This window comes from Pectinophora gossypiella, chromosome 2 (genome assembly GCF_024362695.1).
Source record: "Pectinophora gossypiella chromosome 2, ilPecGoss1.1, whole genome shotgun sequence".
In the NCBI taxonomy this organism is placed as follows: domain Eukaryota; kingdom Metazoa; phylum Arthropoda; class Insecta; order Lepidoptera; family Gelechiidae; genus Pectinophora; species Pectinophora gossypiella.
In genome coordinates, this window is record NC_065405.1 from 13,933,760 (window position 1) to 13,953,451 (window position 19,692).

General features: G+C 36.9%; 1 protein-coding gene across 3 annotated transcripts in view; it reads right to left on the reverse strand.

Annotated features, from left to right (window-relative positions):
• The window catches only part of LOC126377996 (kinesin-like protein KIF13B), a 194,392-nt gene that overhangs the window by 32,023 nt on the left and 142,677 nt on the right, over window positions 1-19,692 (reverse strand). The gene's annotated exons all lie outside the window — the stretch shown is intronic.

Consider the following 19,692-nt stretch of genomic DNA (forward strand, 5'->3'; position numbering starts at 1 on the left):
ATTTAATATAACGTACAACTAAAACTTGCAACAACCCGCAACGAACTAAGGCAATAATTTCAAAGCTAAAACAGCTGTATACGTCTGTAGGGGCCACTAAAACTATAAACAGACGTTGCCATGACTACCAGACGCAGTGGTGGCAATGGTGCAGTTTTCGCAGTCTAGTCGAATTTCCAACACGATACAACAAAATCCATTTACGTAGGTAATTATAGCACTACTGCGTCATATACTAGAGTTTATTTTGCATAACCTTTTGTGAAATGACGTAAAATTATAAAAGTACCTAATTGAGTAGTTTCCTGGGTCAAAGATAAATTATAAAATTCTGATTACTAAATAAAGGCATATATAAAAGTGATAACGTTTTTTTTTTTTCATTTAGCTTATTTATGAATTTTTAATAAAGAAAAATGTAATAATAAATGCGACATTTTGTCATGCATTCCTATGACGCCACGTGTTGCTTTTTCATACAAATTTCGTGTTTTGAAGTTTAATAAAAAGTAACTGATTTGACTATTTGGAGTACTCTATTGTATAATTTACCTTCGACAAGTTTATCTTTTGATTTCGCTTTGAAAAAATAACTTTCTAATTTTCAGTGTAGCTTCCATGCCGTTCTGGAAGCGAATAAAAAACAGAATACGTTCAGCTACTTATCTCCCGGGGCATGTCGTAAAATCCGACAGAAAAAAATTACATTTCGAACATAATGGACTAATATTATTAATAATATTATTGTCACAACACAACAACAACATATCAACAACATAACAACACCACACAACAACAGGATAATGGACTAATGTTATGGTCCATTATGTTAGAAATGACAACATCTTTCTTTCTTGAGCGACAGGCTGATCCCTTATCGCCATAAGGTTCATGATATCTTAGAATACGATGTATGTCTAATTCCCAGGGTAAAAATACTTTAAAACCTTGAATCTGTGGATGTGAATCAACGATTTATCATTCGATATTTTAGGTTCTATCTCTAAATATTAGATAAATTACAAAAAAAGAAAATCCATCATTTCCAGAACATGATAATACAATTATCCACCAAACCATCCATCATTTACAAAGACAACCCATCTCAGGATTAGCTTTACTGTATATCTTGAGCTTTAGAGTTCATAAAGATAATACCGTGACATTGATAATGCCTTAGAGAAAGCCTTTATTCAGATCCGCTTTTGTTGAAACGAAAGCATATAACCCAGATTAATTTAATACTATAATTTGAAAGTGCTTGTGATGTTATTTCTATTGTTTTACGTTACACTTTTAATCCGTCGAATACATTACATAAGCTCACTATATTCCCAATCGGGCTAGTCAGAGGTACATCGCAAGATGAACTGAGTATCCACGCTTCACTGAGCTTTTTGTCTGACCAACGTGATAGGTGGTGAAGCGTATGGCCGTCTATAATGGTAAAACGGAATAACTTATAGGAGCAAGTCCGGAACCGGGTTTCGAACAAAAATAAATAAAAATATATCCAATAATAAATAAAATAATAAAAATAATATAATAATAATGTTAACTATCTTTCGTGTATGTTTTGTATGTTGTGTGCAATAAAGTATCATCATCATCATCATCAGCCCATTAACGTCCCCACTGTTGGGGCACGGGCCTTCCCTATGGATGGATAGGGAGAACGGGCCTTGCCGAGGCTTTTCTTGCATCTTCTCTTCCCTGGCTATACAGGTTGTGATAAGCTGCAGTAGTTTTAGGCGGATGAGACGTTCGTTATATAAAAAATGACGATTCAAAGTGTAACTAAGTTACCTTTTGAATAAAGATATTTTTGAATTTGAATAAATGAAGTTATACTAAATATAGACCCCACTAGACATATACAGTCCAAGCCACTGTACATGGCTGTAAACAGCACGCTCCAGACTGACAGCCAGACACAACAAGTAATTAGCGAGGGACTAGCGACCCCGCCAGAAGATTAATTGAACGGACACATACAAATTGTAAGGGAAACAAACCGATTGTAATAGTGTGCTGAAAATGACGATGAAAGGGACAAGGCAAAGCGTACTGTAACGTCGTATGGTGAAAACCACGTAAGCACAACATAACAGGGGGACATCTGCATACGCAGTTTTCCTGGATCTCAGCCGCGCCTTCGATACAGTTAATTATCAATTAATTGTGGGAAAAATGATCGAAAACTGGGGTTAATTATAATACTGGAAAATTAATGAATTTTTTCATTATGTAGCTTAAAAGGAAATCCTAAAAGATCGCTCGAATACATTTTATTATAGTCACTGACGTCATTATATAATTAAATTACGTAGCCGGTTCCATGTCATTTACGTCACTACTCAAAACAAATACAGAGAACAGAGTTACATAAGTTCCTAACAAGTTTAATTAAAACAAAATCGATTTACGCCTGCTATGTCGGGCGGTAAATGCTCATATAACTTACTTGAAGGCATAAGCTCCCCAAAAACACAATTTTGCCCGCGGTATAACACAAAGTCAAAACTCCGAACTCTAAACTTACTTGTGTTTATAGAGCCTCATTCAAGCCCAAAGTTGTGGCACCCGAATTAAATTAGATACGACATAACTTACTGCCGCTACATTGAACATTTTATGAAACTCAAACAATGCGTAATATGGGCCTTGGAAAAGATTAAAAAGTTTTAAGTAAATACTTGAAATGCCACGATGATTTTTATGGCTTCGCTACGCATTTAGCCAAATACAAGATATGCCGCGATGATATTACTTCCGAAAATTGCAACAAAACTCGGCAAAAAAAAACAAATGAACAACGAAATATTTTTATTAAAAAAATAGAATAAAATCTTTTTGAAAATTCGAACGCATCCTTCAGTCAGTAACCCATTTTTCTGTTTAAAATGGAACGAACACAGCATGAATTTTCGCCAGCCAGATATTGCATACTCAAAACAATGAGCCAATCAAAACTGTATCAATAAAACAAGCGGAAAGCGAAATAAGTACAAATAACCTTCGACAAATAAACCCCGCTTTTGAAACTTTTCGTAAGGCGAGTAGGTGATAAAACGGCCGCGAATTTCAATATGATATTATTATAAAATCTTTTTACGTAGATCTTTCGTTAGTTACATTTCGTTCTTTATACGTAGCTCTCACTCAACCGACAACTTTTAATCCCAAAGAAGTATTCTGAATATGAACAACTAGCTTAATTGATTAACCCCTACCTTCTTTAAATAAATATGCAGTTCATGATAGTAGTAAATACCTTATGGCAAAGGAAATCTATTCGGCGGTTCTCGAAATTATCGCAAACATGCAAAGCACAGACTTCCTTTTTATTCTTTATTGAATTCTTCATTTTCATTTCGGCTGAATAGCGCGTTGCCGTAGGTCTATAAATTGTTATAAAAACCAATGCGTATTCGTATTTTTCGTCCTAATCCCAAGCAATACTCTTTCAAAAAAGGTCCGTTAGGGTTGTAACCTTTTTTTAAGAGACATATTCTTATAAAAACAACAAAAAAATATCCGTTTCTTATTTGATTATAACCAAATTAATGTTTTACATATTATGTTCGCCTTATTTAATAATGAAAATATTCCTAAGCCCCTAGCCACTAAGAGATAAAATGAAAACGAATAAAAACCGACTACCCAGACAGCAGGGTGCATCAAGTTGATACCATCATAAGCTCACGACTATATCTCAATTCGGGTAGTCAGAGGTACATCATAGCAGATGAACTAAGTACCCACACCTCACCGAGCTTTCTGTTACACCAAGGTAGCCGTATCGCCGTCCATAATGGTCGAGCCAGCTGTGTTAGTGAAACCATCAACATAGCATACGATTAGAAGAGAAGGTTTAAATTCGGGCTTTTCAAGGTAACGTATATATACCTAATAATGCTTTTGCGTACTAATTTATTTATTATTTTAGAAAAAATAATAAAAAAAGTAAAGTAAGTAAAGTATATTTGATTTGAATAAATAAATTTTGCGTCAAACATACAAGACTTGTACCCCATTGTCCACAGTTTCGCAAAACACAAGTTCCGCCTAGTTTGAGAACCTCTGTCCATTTTGTAAAACTTATATTGTACCCCGCCTCAAACATATGCCTTCTTTTTTTGTACTATTTGTGCTAATAAAAACATTTTTGTTTTTTTTTTTTTTTGATGGGACAATTTACTTAAATATAGAACGATGAACACGTGTTTGTGTCAATTTACTTTTATTATTATTGCATTATTTACTTATACTTGTATTGCACCGTCCCCGGCTCCAATATTTAGCAAGTAATTTCACCCTAAGGTTGCCTGCAAGAAATTGCTATTTAGCAGTAAGGCCGTCGATTGTGCTTTTCTTGTCACTTTTGTAATTGTTTTTAATATTTTGTTTACATGTGCAATAAAGCGTTTTTGTATTGTATTGTAGATACCATATATACATAATGCTCGCGGCAACCCTAGTTACGTCACGCGGCGAACTCTATTTTCACTCCAACTGACGTCACGCTCCAGTAAAGAACAATAAAAAAGCGAAGTAAACAATTGTTTTCGCCGATAACTGGCGACTGTATTGTATTATTTTGTTAGGAAAAAAATATTAATATTATCCTTCGGAAACACAGTCCTAGATATATATTTTTTGGGACTCTCCGTGTTTACGAATTGGTTTCATCCGATTTATAGATCGAGAAAGTTCGAAGTTATTTATCTAAAAAAAGTTTGCGCCCTTACGTTCACAAATGTAATATTATTTATCTGTTATCAATACTGCACACATCGAGAAAACAATAGGTATACAATATTGACATCATCAACAGATAGTATAGAAAAAAATACCTATGCTCGGACTATACTCAGGTCAGGAGAGTTACTGTTCTATGCACTGTAGACATTATTCTTTATTCTATGGTATAAGATTAAAGACTACCTAAATGATAAAAATGTCTGGTATTGAATGTGTTCCTCTAGTTACTAAATAACTTGTAATGTATACTCTCATTGGTTTTTAAAAGATGTGTTGCTGTTGCAGTTTCTTGTCATTTCTTCTCCTCAGCCATAACACCTTGCGAAATGACGTAAATTCAAAAATATTACATCGACCTTCAACAAGTTCATCCATGATAATTACGTTGAATAAATGATTCTGATTCTAAGACTCATTATTTTATGGTATAAGACTCATTTACCTACTCGTCCAGGCGCATATGCAGTCTTGAGCAATATCATGTCCCCACTTTAGAACCCTGTCGCACTAACACATCCGACATTTAGTTAGACTTACACAACAATTTGTCAAAAAAGTCAATGTGACATGGTACTGAAGTGTGTTCGTATTGATGTTCGTGACTTTATGAAACCCTTGAAAACCCTCCCTTGCCCTTGTGAGGCCATTTTATAAAAGACACCACTACCATTGTTGACCAGTCCATACACTCAATAACAATTTGCTTTAATGTTTACTATTTGTACTCTCCATTGATCCAGATGGCGCTGCCGTCACGTTCATTTCGGCGCGTTGTGGATTTTCAAATAATTAATAGATAACTTAAGATATTTAACCTGTGCCGATCTAAAACTAACAATTGACCATCAATACATAACAGTGAACGTTATCTATTTAATTAGATACGGATATACAGAAAGGTTTGCTAAAGTGATTCAGTGACATAGTGACGCTATCATTTTCAAAATAACGCGCCAATATGATGTTTAATATCCAGTTCTGTTTGGTTGGCATATAAAAACTGAATGAAAGAGGTGAAGGTGTGTGAAAAGTGACTTTTCTGACTGTTTTCCAGTGAATCTAGATTGTTGTATTTTAATTCATGTCAAACAACAAACAATTTTGCCGTTACGTTACTTTTTCAAAATTTTACACTTAGTTCATACTATTTGTAAATTTCAAAACTTTTGTGAAGTTCCAGTTGGCCTAGTGGTCTAAATCAGAGCGTACTGTTTCCAAACGGCGCATGAGCTATCCCAAGTTCAAACCAACACTCGGAAATATCTTTTTTAATTATATATTTTTTTTATTATTATTATTATTATTATTTTTTTTTTTTTTGTATATTTTACATTAATTTCCCGCAAGTTCATGAAGATAACATTCAAGACAAATTTGAATGGGAAGGGTAAGAGGAAATCCCATGAACAACAGCTACAGGGATTGCCTTGAGATAATTTTATAATGGTGAATTTCTTACTGGACTGATTAATATCTTTGGAGGCTCTCGTAAGCCAGAATTTGGCCGTGGAGTGATGCGTGCTGTGAAACGTGAAGTGTTTTGACTTTGAACATAAAAACAGACGTGAATTTTCATTTATTTTCCTATTTAATTATGAGATTAAACGAACTTACCTGTAAGTGAAGTTCTATCTCAATTATACGAAGCTCCTTGTTCGAGAGGTTTTAAACAGTGTAGTCTACGTCTTATGCTCCAGCATCGTCACAATTTTCAAAGCTCATATCCAAAGCTAAAAAAAAAAGTTAGTTTCCCGCTTCCTGAACGCAGCTGTCAACTAATGTCATTATGTTTAAAGCATGTTTCATGGACAACTCCATCACCTGTGGAAGCTTTAGGGCGGGATATTAAAATTGAAGGGAGGGAGTCCTCTCGAACAAGGAGCTTCGTATAATTGAGATAGAACTTCACTTACAGGTAAGTTCGTTTAATCTCATAATTATACTCGCTCCTTGTTCGAGAGGTTTTAAACAGTGTAGATGTTCAAAGTTTAGTTGGGAATGAAACATTTAAATTGAAACGAGTACCAATAATATGATTATTCATTAGTGAATAAAGTACATTGTTATCACGAAAGCTAATTAAGCTGCCCATGACTTTAATCCCAATAAAGGCAGTGAGAGGCACAGCCGTCGCCTGATAAACTCAGCGCGGCGTTCCACCAAACGTTTTGATATTATCATGTAAAAAACAATAAGAATAATAACTGTTAGCTAAACAAGTTTCACCAGTTCTCAAGAATGGAATCGATATTATGTATGTTATAATATATGGTTATACTATACTGTACTAGAATAGATACATAGTTCTAAATAATTAAGTTGAAGTTGAGCGAGTACATTAAATACCTATTTCACATTACTATCAATTTCACAACAAAAGAACTACACAAGAACAAATTTCTGAATGAGCTCAACATCAAGATTGGCTATAAGAGCCTCACAGGGACCTCACCATAGAGCACATTTCCGAAGCTCTTGAACAACAACGATAGTTATAGTCGAAAGGACTGTGAGACTTCATCATATAGTATAACACTCATTTTTCATTGGCATACCAAGGGCTACAATAATTATCAAAGTTACACATTATTTGTTTACATACATAAAAGAAGAAGAAATACATAAAGAAGAACGGGTAATGACGAGGGCACCCAGACACAAGATTGATTGTAACATCCTGTGCTAAGTTGGCAATTGTTGTCGACATTGAGTAGTTAAATGAATCCTAAGACAACATGTCAAATTGATTAGAGAAAATACAAATATAAGTGCAAGTAAGAATTTCGATACATTTATTCAAATGACCTTTTTCATTAAAATATTCAGAACCACTGAACTAAACTTTCCTCTTTATTATAAGATATTGTTAAATGAGGCTGAAAGTATAAAGAGGGGAAATGCATTTACATTATGTACTTGTGTGATAATTATCTTCGTAATAATTAAGATTTTGTTTTTATTAAAATAGATTACCTGAGCCCAAGTTATTGTGTATTACCTAATATCGACCATATGGGCTTGGTAATAATATTTAGTATATTTTTTTTTTATGTGGTAATAATAAATATAACTTGTTGTGAATTTTTTTCCTATTCCTCTATGCAACCTTTCACCCACCAATCAGATGATAGAACAACGTACACACAACACATTAACACACGTAACATTGTTTACGCAGCTATCTCTTTAGTGTAATAATTATTGAATTTGTTTTTAGGACAGTAATAGTGACGTCCTATTATTTACTGGAAAAAATAAATAAATGAATAAAACATATTTTACCCTTAGGTGTGCAGTTACATATAAGGATAACATTAATTTATTAATTATCGGTCGTGTAGGTATATTATCATCGTTCGTAAAAATCATCCTTTCCTTTAACCTAACTTAACATGATCCTGTTGTTTGCACAGGGATTCACTTCTCGTACCCATCCTGAAGATTTAATATGTCAGGTTATTTAGTGAAGGGACCTGCCTGATTTACGTTACAACACTAACCGAAAAATAAGATAAACATATATTTATCATGAAAATATTATTGTTACTTCTCCACTACAGTTTGGTTCCGATTGATTAAGTGGAGGGACATTATTGTTGTAATTTTTATATTAATTGTAAACTGTGTTTTGGGCTGATCAGCAACAACATAATAAATCTACAACAACATAATTTAGAGAAAACGCTAATGGTGATGTAAGTTATATGTTACTAATGAACTATTTTTCCTTCCTTTTCACCTATGAGTTAATAATAAAAAGGGCAACTATTCTATCTAACCGAACTAGGTATCAATATTTTACAATTTCGAATGTAATACTTGAAGGAAATTTTCATTGAAGTTATAATATTATCAGGTAGGTACCCCAATTTATACTGAGATTGGTATTGTTATTCCTGATTAACAAAGACAGGATTTGAATCCCATGTCTTAATGATAATGCTAAAACTTTTAGTGATAGACATTCGGAATTAATTTTACCAGAATTTTGAAAAATATATTTGCTTGTGCAAATTTTCCCATTATAACTTTATAGGGAATTCTTCCTCCTCATGAGGTACTATTCTTAAACGGCCTTGCTGCCTGGGCCACTGTTGATACTAATGGCTGTGAGACTGCTAATACATCTGGTTGTAGCTCTGCTACTACTGCTGGCTGTAGGGCTGCTGGTACTGCTGGTTATAGCACTGCTGATCATGACTGGTTGCATCACTGCTTTTATTGCTGGCTGTGGGGCGGCCTGCTGATACTGTTCCTTGTGGGCTTTCTGTTCATGCTGTTGGCTGTGGGGCTGCCTGCTGATACTGTTGTCTCTGTTCCACAGATCCTGTTGCTATCTCGTTTACTCACTCTTCGGGCAATGTTATTCATTATTATTTATGTGCTATTTGAATTTTATGATGTTGGTTGAAAGAATTTAATAGCAGTATTCTCTAACCATGTCTTGTGTACAGTTATCTCTTTTGAAAGTAATCTCTGACATTACATACTTTGATTTCTAGCACAGTTGAGGTTGATTAATAGAACAGAGGCTTTTAGGTTTTGAATTGTCGGTTATTTCTTCAGAATTTGTACTCTCATTATTTTATAATAATCAATTTGACATAATAGTCTATTGTTTCTCAGCATTAGTCTAATCTTGAGTTTCAACATGGGTAGGTAAGCCCCGACAATTCAATGGTTTATCTTCGATTCCTCAAGTGACAAACCAAACATGGAAATAAAAGTATAAAAAATAGTTGGTCTATGTTCTAGCTATCTACTAGCGTTTAGCAAAAGGCGATACTTGTAGTGGTAGCTTTATGTTATTTGAGTTGATACCATCAAGTCCATTGTCTATCCTCTAAGTGATAGCTCTAGGTATGGAAATGAGAAATAGGTATATAGCGCTTGCCAATGCCGACCATAATCGTGGTAGCTCTTATGTTAATATGGTTCATACCATCAAGTCCATTGTCTATCCTCTAAGTGATAGCTCTAAGTATGGAAATGAGAAATAGGTATGTTAGCGCTTGTCAATGGCGACTTTCTTAGTGGTAGCTCTTACATTCATTGTGTTGATACCTTCAAGTCCATTGTCTATCCTCTAAGTGATAGCTCTAGGCATGGAAATGATAAATAGGTATATTAGCGCTTGGCAATGGCGACCTTCCTGGTGGTAGATCTTTTGTTAATTAGGTTGATACCATCAAGTCCATTGTCTATCCTCTAAGTGATAGCTCTAAGTATGGAAATGAGAAATAGGTATGTTAGCGCTTGTCAGTGGCGACCTTCCTAGTGGTAGCTCTTATGTTCATTGCATTGATACCTTCAAGTCTATTGTCTATCCTCTAAGTGATAGCTCTAGGTATGGAAATGAGAAATAGATATGTTAGCGCTTGTCAATGGCGACTTTCTTAGTGGTAGCTCTTACATTCATTGCATTGATACCTTCAAGTCTATTGTCTATCCTCTAAGTGATAGCTCTAGGTATGGAAATGACAAATAGGTATATTATCGCTTATCAATGGCGACCTTCCTAATGGTAGCTCTTATGTGCATTGTGCCTTTAAGTCCATTGTCTATCCTCTAAGTGATAGCTCTAGGTATGGAAATGTAAAATAGGTATATTAGCGCTTAGCAATGGTCTTAGTGGTTGATTTTTATGTTAATAGGGTTGATACATCATGTCCATTGTCTATCCTCTATTGTGATAGCTCTAAAGGGAAACAAATAGTCTGTCTATTCTCTAGTCAGACAGTTCACTACTAGTGCTTATCTAGGTGACTCTCCAAGTGGTGTTCTCTTGTTGGTTAGGTTGGTACCAATAATCATCACCCATACGTTGGAAGCTTGAATTATAATAAGATTAGAGTAATTTGGAAGAAATTGCTTACTATAATAAGGCTATCTTTTGCCTGTACTCTCTTAACACTCTTTCTGTTTTTATTGTTAGGGTATATTTTCATCATCTTATATTGTAAGTATCATTCGGAGAAGATAACATTATTAACACCACTTAACAGAGACTGTGAGAAGGGATTATGTACTGTTATAATATATATAATATCATTTTTAAGTATGGTTATCTTATAGTAAACCAATTATAATCCTCTAAATGTTTTAAGTGTTATCTTGAATAAGTTATGTATCTTGTCTACCAATGGTGTAGATGACCTCTGTGATATTGAGTACTACTGTGTCATAGGTACTTCTTGATGAACAGGGTAAACATGAAGTGCTTCTGTCATCTAATTATCTGAACTTGTCAAATTATTTCCGAGTTAATTATTTACTTTTCTATGCCATTCTGCGGTTATATTTCACTGGTTCTCTTTGTTTTATAAAAAAAACTGCTCATTTCATTCGCTGATAGTAAGTTATCAACCGCAACATAAGCCAAGAACACAATTACAAAAAGAAACAAAAATTTTTTTTATTTTATTTTTTGACAGATGAAAATAAAAACGCGGCAATCAGGGACTGAAGACAAGGCTTAGGCCTATTTTGATCGTGATTTTCGAATATTAAATTACTAAAGTCAAGACTGTATAGTCCTGAGATCTTTGCCTGCCTTATATAAGGCGAATTTAAACAACATCAACATCGGAATAAAGTATAACTTTTAAATCACTGTTATAACACGAACACGATACAATTTTAATATTATTATTATTTCTGTTAATAAAACTAGTTACTTTTATTAGTAATAAGTACCAACTTAAGTTACTTCTTCGAATGTTAGGATTATAAAATTATAACCTCAAAAAAAAAGTAATTTGTTTTCGACAATAAAAGGAATTAAATTGAATTGATCATAATTATATCTTCTCTTGTTTTAGTAGATGGATAATGTTAAGACTTACCAGTATAATCCACGTTTTGTTTTATCAAAAAGAACTTACGCTCGTCGTCATCCACATTTTTTCTTTGGTACTGTTTCTAGCTTTTTTAGAGAAAAAAGCACTTGATTATGTAAGTAACACATTTTTCGCACTATATCAATCATGTTTTTGTATTAAATATTAGTTTTCAATTAGTTTATTTACGGAGGCGAAGTGACGCGCCGGTGCACAAAAACCGTAATGACATTAGTTGACAGCTGCGTTCAGGAAGCGGGAAACTAACTTTTTTTTTTAGCTTTGGATATGAGCTTTGAAAATTGTGACGATGCTGGAGCATAAGACGTAGACTACACTGTTTAAAACCTCTCGAACAAGGAGCGAGTATAATTTCTTAATTTACGACACCAGCGCCATCTCGGGAGTTTGAAGAGATATCACACAGTGATAACAAGCACTCGTACTTCGGATTGAGTCCTACAGATGGCGCGGTTTTCTCATCCGACCCGTTGCTCGTGAGAAGGTACTAATTTTGGTGGATACTGATAGACTTTTGGATCGGTGTGAAACAATGTTTTTTTTTTTTTTTTTACATACCTATTATTTTCATTTGTAATTGTAACTAAGAAACATAATATATGAATGTCTTATTATTGACATAGGTATTTTCTAGAAATAGTCAAGGATAAATTGTTTTTTATATTTTGTATTTTACGCTACTTTCTTAAAATTTTAATTGTCTTAATTTTTAGTTTAATTTGGTTTAATTTGTTTACAAATGTATAAGTACTTAATTTGAAATGTGGGGAATAATTTGAATTATTGACTTGCTCTGTATAAGTATATTGGGACAGGGTATCCTATATTTTTAAATGCAATGTGTTAATAATTTTTAGCAAGTGTTAATAATAGAAGTAAGATTAATAGTAAAAAAAATAATAATAATGAATACTCTCACACGCACCCCTTGTCCGTATTGTCCAGGTTCTCAGCGCCTTTTTGTTGTGCCCCATGGTCTTAATAGGCACATTGGTCGTATGCACAAAAACATCGTGACACAGGAATCGGCTGCGCAGGACCCCGTGGTTGTGGACTCCAGTCAGACGCTGCCACATTTGAGTGTGCCTAGGCTCTTGGATCTCCCTTTTTTAAAAGGAAATGTCCGAGTTGTTAGGCATATACCTAAGGGATATACCCCCAATGATTGGTTCGAGTTGCTATCTTTTTCATTTATAGCTTTGAAGGTTCCGGACCAGGGCCAACAGAAATCTTTAACCGCTAAGGTGAAGGCTAATATTATCGACTGGCAGCTTAAATTTCGGGACGATCAGGATAGTCGTAGGCCCCATCTTTATACCGGGCAGTGGAAAGAAAGGTTTTTGAGGGAGATTTGAGAGGAGCGGCGCGGTTGCTTGTTTCCGACTGCACATTGGCCCCCTCAAACAGTGATACCCTTTCCGCCTTACAAGAAAAACATCCAGCTCCTTCCCGGATACTAGACGTCCCGGCAGCGCCCGATACATCTGTGGTTGGTCTCTCGGTCACAATGGAGGACGTGAGAAGTGCGTTAAGCACCTTTTGTAGCGGATCCGCGGGGGGTATCGATGGTATGCGCCCTGACCATTTAAAAGAACTTGTTTCAACGTCGGCCGGAGACAATGGTCCTAAGTTACTCGAATCTTTGACGAGATTATGCAACTTCCTACTTAAAGGCACTCTACACCCGGAAGTGTGTCCATATTTGTATGGGGGCTCTCTTTGCGCCCTTACTAAGAAGGACGGCGGAGTGAGGCCAATCGCTGTAGGCAGCACATTCCGTAGGTTGGTTGCCAAGGTGGGTTGCCACGCGGTACGAGACGGCATATCTGACTACCTTCAGCCCCATCAAGTAGGTTTTGGTACCAAGCTGGGGTGCGAGGCGGCCATCCACGCCACCCGCGTGTTTGCAGCCAGAGAAGGGGATGACAATGTCATTATTAAGGTTGACCTCAAAAATGCTTTCAACTCGGTGGAACGTGACGTTATCTTGAAGGAAGCGAAGGAACATATTCCAGGGCTGTACCCCTTTTTACACCAGGTATATGCAGTTCCTAGCAACCTATACTACGGGGTCTCCTTGATATCGTCGCAGGTCGGCGCTCAGCAGGGGGATCCACTCGGCCCATTACTGTTTAGCCTGGCGATTCATCCGGTAGTTTCCGATCTCAAGTCACCACTCAATGTGTGGTATTTAGATGACGGGACGATTGGTGGAAGCCCGGAGACGGTGGCGAGGGATATGAGATCCCTTTTCTCGGCTTTGCGTGTTATGGGGCTAGAGGTGAACACCGCAAAGTGCGAATTATATGGTTGCGGAGTGGAGTCTACAGCTTCTCGATCGCTATTTGGTGAGCTGATCCCCGGCTTGAGATTTACAGATAAATCGAACCTCAACTTGCTGGGAGCCCCTATCTTTGCAGAAGCAGTTGGTCCTGAGCTAAGGGCGAAGACGGACGCTCTTTCCTCCCTCGCAGAGCACTTGAAGAGTTTACCAGCTCACGTTGCCCTTACTTTGCTGAGGAACTGCTTCGCTATGCCGAAATTGACCTACACTATCAGGACGGCCCCTACGTGGATATATCCTCGTGAGGTACTGTTATTTGATGAGACCCTGAAGGTTACTCTCGAGGATATACTGAATGTCAGCCTTAATGAAAAACAGTGGTGTCAGGCCGGTTTGCCCATCCGCCATGGTGGGCTAGGTGTGCGTCGCCTGCAGGACACGGGACCTATTGCGTTCTTGGCCTCTGCGCATGGGGTAGCCGGACTTGTCGCCCGCATTTTGTCCTCTTATGGTGACGACCTCCGCATCCCTTATGTTGCGGAGGCCTTGGAGGCTTGGGAGACACTGTGTCCAGATTACGACCGTCCTTCTAACCCTGCCAGCCAGCAAGCTTGGGACGAAACCGTATCCAAGCATTTCTCATCTGGGCTCATTGAGGAGGCCGTGGGTGCGGATGAAGCCAGGTTGCGCGCTGCTGCCAGTCCGGAGTCAGGACTCTGGCTGAGTGCTTTACCCTCTCCACATATGGGCACTCTGCTAGATAATGACTCCATACGGATCGCAGCGGCGCTGCGGCTGGGGTGCAACATATGCGAGCCTCATCGATGTGTTTGTGGCAGCATGGTCGAGGCGAATGGACACCATGGCTTGGCATGCAATAAATGCGCAGGTAGAATGTCTCGTCACCAGACAATCAATGCCATATTAAAACGAGCCGTGGCGTCAGCGGGTGTGCCGTGCGTTCTGGAGCCGCCAGGTTTGTCCCGTTCTGACGGTAAGCGGCCGGACGGTCTCACGTTGATTCCGTGGAAAAAAGGGCGATGTCTTGTGTGGGACGCCACATGCGTTAGCACGTATGCGGCTTCTCATATAAGAGGAACCAAACGTGCTGCTGGCTCAGCAGCCGAGGCAGCGGCCGGTCTCAAGCACGGTAAGTACGCCAACCTGGAATCGACGTATGACTTTGTGCCGTTTGCCGTCGAAACGGCGGGGACTTGGGGTTCTGAAGCGAAGCGCTTTATCAGAGAGGTGGGTAAGCGGCTAAGGGAGCAGGGGGGCGACTCCCGGTCCGGGCATTACTTAGCGCAGCATATTTCTCTCGCCATCCAACGGGGCAACGCTGCGAGCGTGATGGGCACATTCGGTCGAGAGGTGATAAAAGGGAGCATTTTTAATTGAGCTTTTTAATTTAGTTTTAGTAGTATAGTTTTAATCCTTATTTTTGCGTTTATTACCTATTCTTATTTTTTGTAAACTTGTTTATTACTGTTTTTTATTATTGTTTCTAATAAAAGTGATATTTGTACTCTCACGTGTAAGTTGTTTTTATTACGTGTTTTGATTGTAAGTTATGTGTTATTTCGTGTTTTGTTTTTTAGTTGTTACTCTGGTGTCCATTTATATTAACGTTTCTTTCTTTCTTTCAAAAATGTGTCTGAAATTACACAGCAGAAGTGGAAGCATATAAATCTGAACATCAAGTGGATACGATCCATCACGCGACCAACTCCCACATTAATAATGCATGCCGACCATGAATCAAAGCGCACTGGCGCGAAATATTCAAATAGTACTGACACTATATTTGCTTATTGAAAATAGAACAAATAGGTACGCCCACCTACACCAATAGTATTCGATTTAGATTTCGAATTCATGTTTGGATCATAAGTGATTATCACATTCTTAGCAGTGAAGTAAAACATCGCGAGTGTTAACGACGGCCTCCTTGGTCTTATTTTTTTTATACAGGGTGTTAGTGACATCATTACGAAAACTGAGGGGGATGATTCAGACCATGATTCTGAGTTAATATCAAGTGGAATTTTCCGTCGCAAAATTCATGATTTTTTATTAGTTTTATTTATTTATTTTCAATTTTATACTTTTTCGATGGAAAATTCCACTTGATATTAACCCAGGATAATGAGCTGAATCATCCCTCTCAGTATTCGTTACGATGTCACTTACACCCCACACAAGTACATACAGATAGCCATTCAAGTAGGTATGGGTGTTAGTGACACCGTAACGAATACCGATGGGGATGGTTCAGACCATGATTCTGAGTTGATATCAAGTGGAATTTCCTATAGGAAAATTCATGGAATTTTTTGTGTCTTTTTAAATTATTTTCAGTTTTCAGATCAAATTATTTTCAGATCCACACTTGCGACGGATAATTCCACTTGAATTCAACTCAGAATCATGGCCTGAATAATCCCTCGAAGTTTTCGTTACGATGTCACTAACACCCTGTATATACTTACTTGTCAATTTTATTACGTTCCATTGTTATTTAAATGTCTTTGAAAGATTTTTTTTTTTCAATATTGATATCAGCACGTAATGTTTTTTGCTTTCGATAATCATTTCATCTGTATGCACTATCAACTGAGGAAACCCACATTCCCGTGAAATGCGTTTCGCAGGTATGTGGCTAACTTGTATTGGGCTAGGGGATTATATTCTCTTTAGGTATATCTACCAGAAAGAACTTTTTAAGGATACTTAGGCTAAGTATATACAGTAGTGATGTGTCTTTCTCGGGAGTGTTCAAAAGCTGGGAATGTTCTCGTTGTAAAACCCTTTAATAGTAAGGACACATACATAAACTCACGCCTATTTCCCACCGGGGTAAGCAGAGACTATAGAATTCCATTTGCTTCGATCCTGACACACTTCTCTTGCTTCCTCCACATTCGTCAATCGCTTCATATACGCACGCCGGTTCAGAGTAGATCGTATTAAACATTTTCTAAGGACATCTCCAATTTGGCCAATGTAAGTCCTTCTCGGTCTTCCTCTGCCAGCCCTACCATCAACTTTCGCTTAATAGTAAGGACATTGGCTGCTTTCCTTTTTCGAATTGTTCTTTCTTGTATTCAGGTCTTGTCTACATAAAATCTAGGTAATAAATAAATCTCTTTTTACATAAGTTTTCGCCTTTTTACTGCCGGGAACGTTCTTAAAGTAGGAACAAGTAACTAGGTAAAAGCCTTCGGTTATCAAGTGGAGGGTGTATGGAGTACTGTGTTACAACCCTACCTAAGCCTGGGCATAATATATACCCTATAGTTTTCTTGAATTAATGCAGACCACAACAAAAAAAATATATTCATAGGTTACTTAGTTCTCGAAATTAGGCTGTCAGACTGATATAATGTTGTAATGCGCAGTAAAATATTATTGTTAACAAAATCACCTTTACACTAAGACTGCTGTTTTGTGGGCATCACAATTAATATTCCAATAAGATATCATTTTGCTATCGGCCAAACGAGGTAAACCGAACGGGCGCTTGGAAAAGCAAATGATTATTCCGACCACAGATTAAACTGGGCCGTACTAATTTGCAATATTGATGCGATACTATCGCCAAATAGCTATTACCTTGTACCATGGAATAAAAAATAATTACTAAGTACGTACCTATAGGTACGATCACGAGCATTAATATGTATACACTTTGGTACCGTGTCACATTAACTTTTTTGCCAAATTGAACTGTAAGTCTAACTAAATGTCAAATATGTTAGTGCGACAGAGTCCTAAAGTGGGTACATTATATTGCTCATGACTGTACAGAAGGGACACTCTCCCCTCCTCACCGATATGACCTCGGAGCAAGTATACTTCATATTACTATAATCAATTAGATACTCATATTAACAGCCTTTGAGAGACAGCTCGATCTGGAGGTCCGGGTTCTATTCCCGATGGGGACATTGTCGAAATCTCTCTGTGAGACTGTCCTTTGTTTGGTAAGGACATTGCAGGCTTGAATTACCTGATTGTCCGAAAGAGTAAGATGAAACGCTTTCACGCGGTAAGCCGTTGGTCCCGGCTATTAGCCGAAAAAATCACACTTCCACCAACCCGCAGTGGGGCAGCGTGGTGCAGTATGCTCCGTACCCCCTCGACGTAGGTATATAGGCTGTTTATGTTATTTTATGTTATGTATACTCATATTACAATAGAATAATATTTATTGCACTTTAAACAAACATTAAATAAACAATACATATTTCTATTAGGTACTCATATTTTTAAATTACTTAATCGCCATCTTTAGGTTTAGTATTGTAACGCACGAGAAACCTATACGATGTGCAATGTGAACATGAAACGGTCTTATGTAAACGTTCGTTCATTAATGCATTGCAATCTCGTCGTTTGAATTTCATATGGTTGTATGAATGATTTATATTACAAGCAGTGTAAGTATATTTACTATTCTCTGCTTTAACTTTTAAATCTTTATAACATATCCCATACACAAAAACTAACTAGTGATACAACTCACTCACAAGTCCACAATAAGTCATCTCCCTAACATTATCCCGTTTTTCACAGGGTCCGCTTACCTGACCTGAAGATTAGACAGGTACGGTTTTTTACTGAAGCGTCTGCCTGTCTGACCCCTATACAGGTTAAGTCACATACCTCCGAAAATGCATTTCTCGGGAATGTGGATTTCCTCACGATGTTTTCCTTCACCGCTGAGCACATGATAATCATTTATGATCCAAACGTGAATTCGAAAACAAATCCGACAATCATTGGTTTAGGCCTGTGCTAGATACGATCCAGCGACCTCAAAGTGAGAGGAAAGGGTTCTACCAATTGGGCTACCATGGCTCACCTAGATATACAATAAGTCACGTCGAAAAAAAACTATTTCGACGTGGACAGAACAACAGGCTTGTTAATGCAATAAACTGTGTTTATGCGTGTCATTAAACCTGGGTAATTTATCGAAGACATTTAAGTAAACTGTAATTATCTAGAGCAATTTAGCAAGGAATGTAATTAATGAAATACAAGGTACCTAGAATACGCGTCCCAATCCAACAAGGGACTTTCCAATCGACGTTCCCCAAACACACGATAGATGGCGTTGTTCACTTTTAACGTGATAATTATCTATTTTTTCATTGCTGTTGTACATAATTATTCAAAAAAAAATATTTTATTTTATTTATTTCACTCACAACAACTATCTTTATAGGATAACCTAATGCGACAGAGTTGGGGACTTATTTATACATATTTAAAATTAATCATTAATTATTTTTTACTAGTACGATTTCCTTAGTTACGTATAACAGATCACACTCATTGCTATTTTTGCGAATTCACTCTTGGAACACGAAAACAGATCCACTCTCTCAGCTATCTCATTTACTGTGCGCAAGGTTCGAACAAATGTAATGTAATGGCAGAAGCATATATAAAATTGATTGTCGCTTGATATTTGGATCACATTATGTATAATGATGTTGCTACCTATATTGATTTTCTTTATTTTGATCAGAATAATAATGGCTGGAAGTTGTAATTGTACCTTGGTGTAATAAAAAGGGTCATCATTTATACCCAAAAACAAAGATAAAACATGCATATTTTATGTCGGTTATCCATGAAATTACAAGTTTAAACGAAGAAAAAAGTTATATATCGTGTTTTTGGGAAACGCCGCGCGCCGATTGGAAAGTACCTCTTTACAGAAAACTTTATAAGACAAAATGATTACAGTCTATCACATTAGTCTCTAGAGTAGGC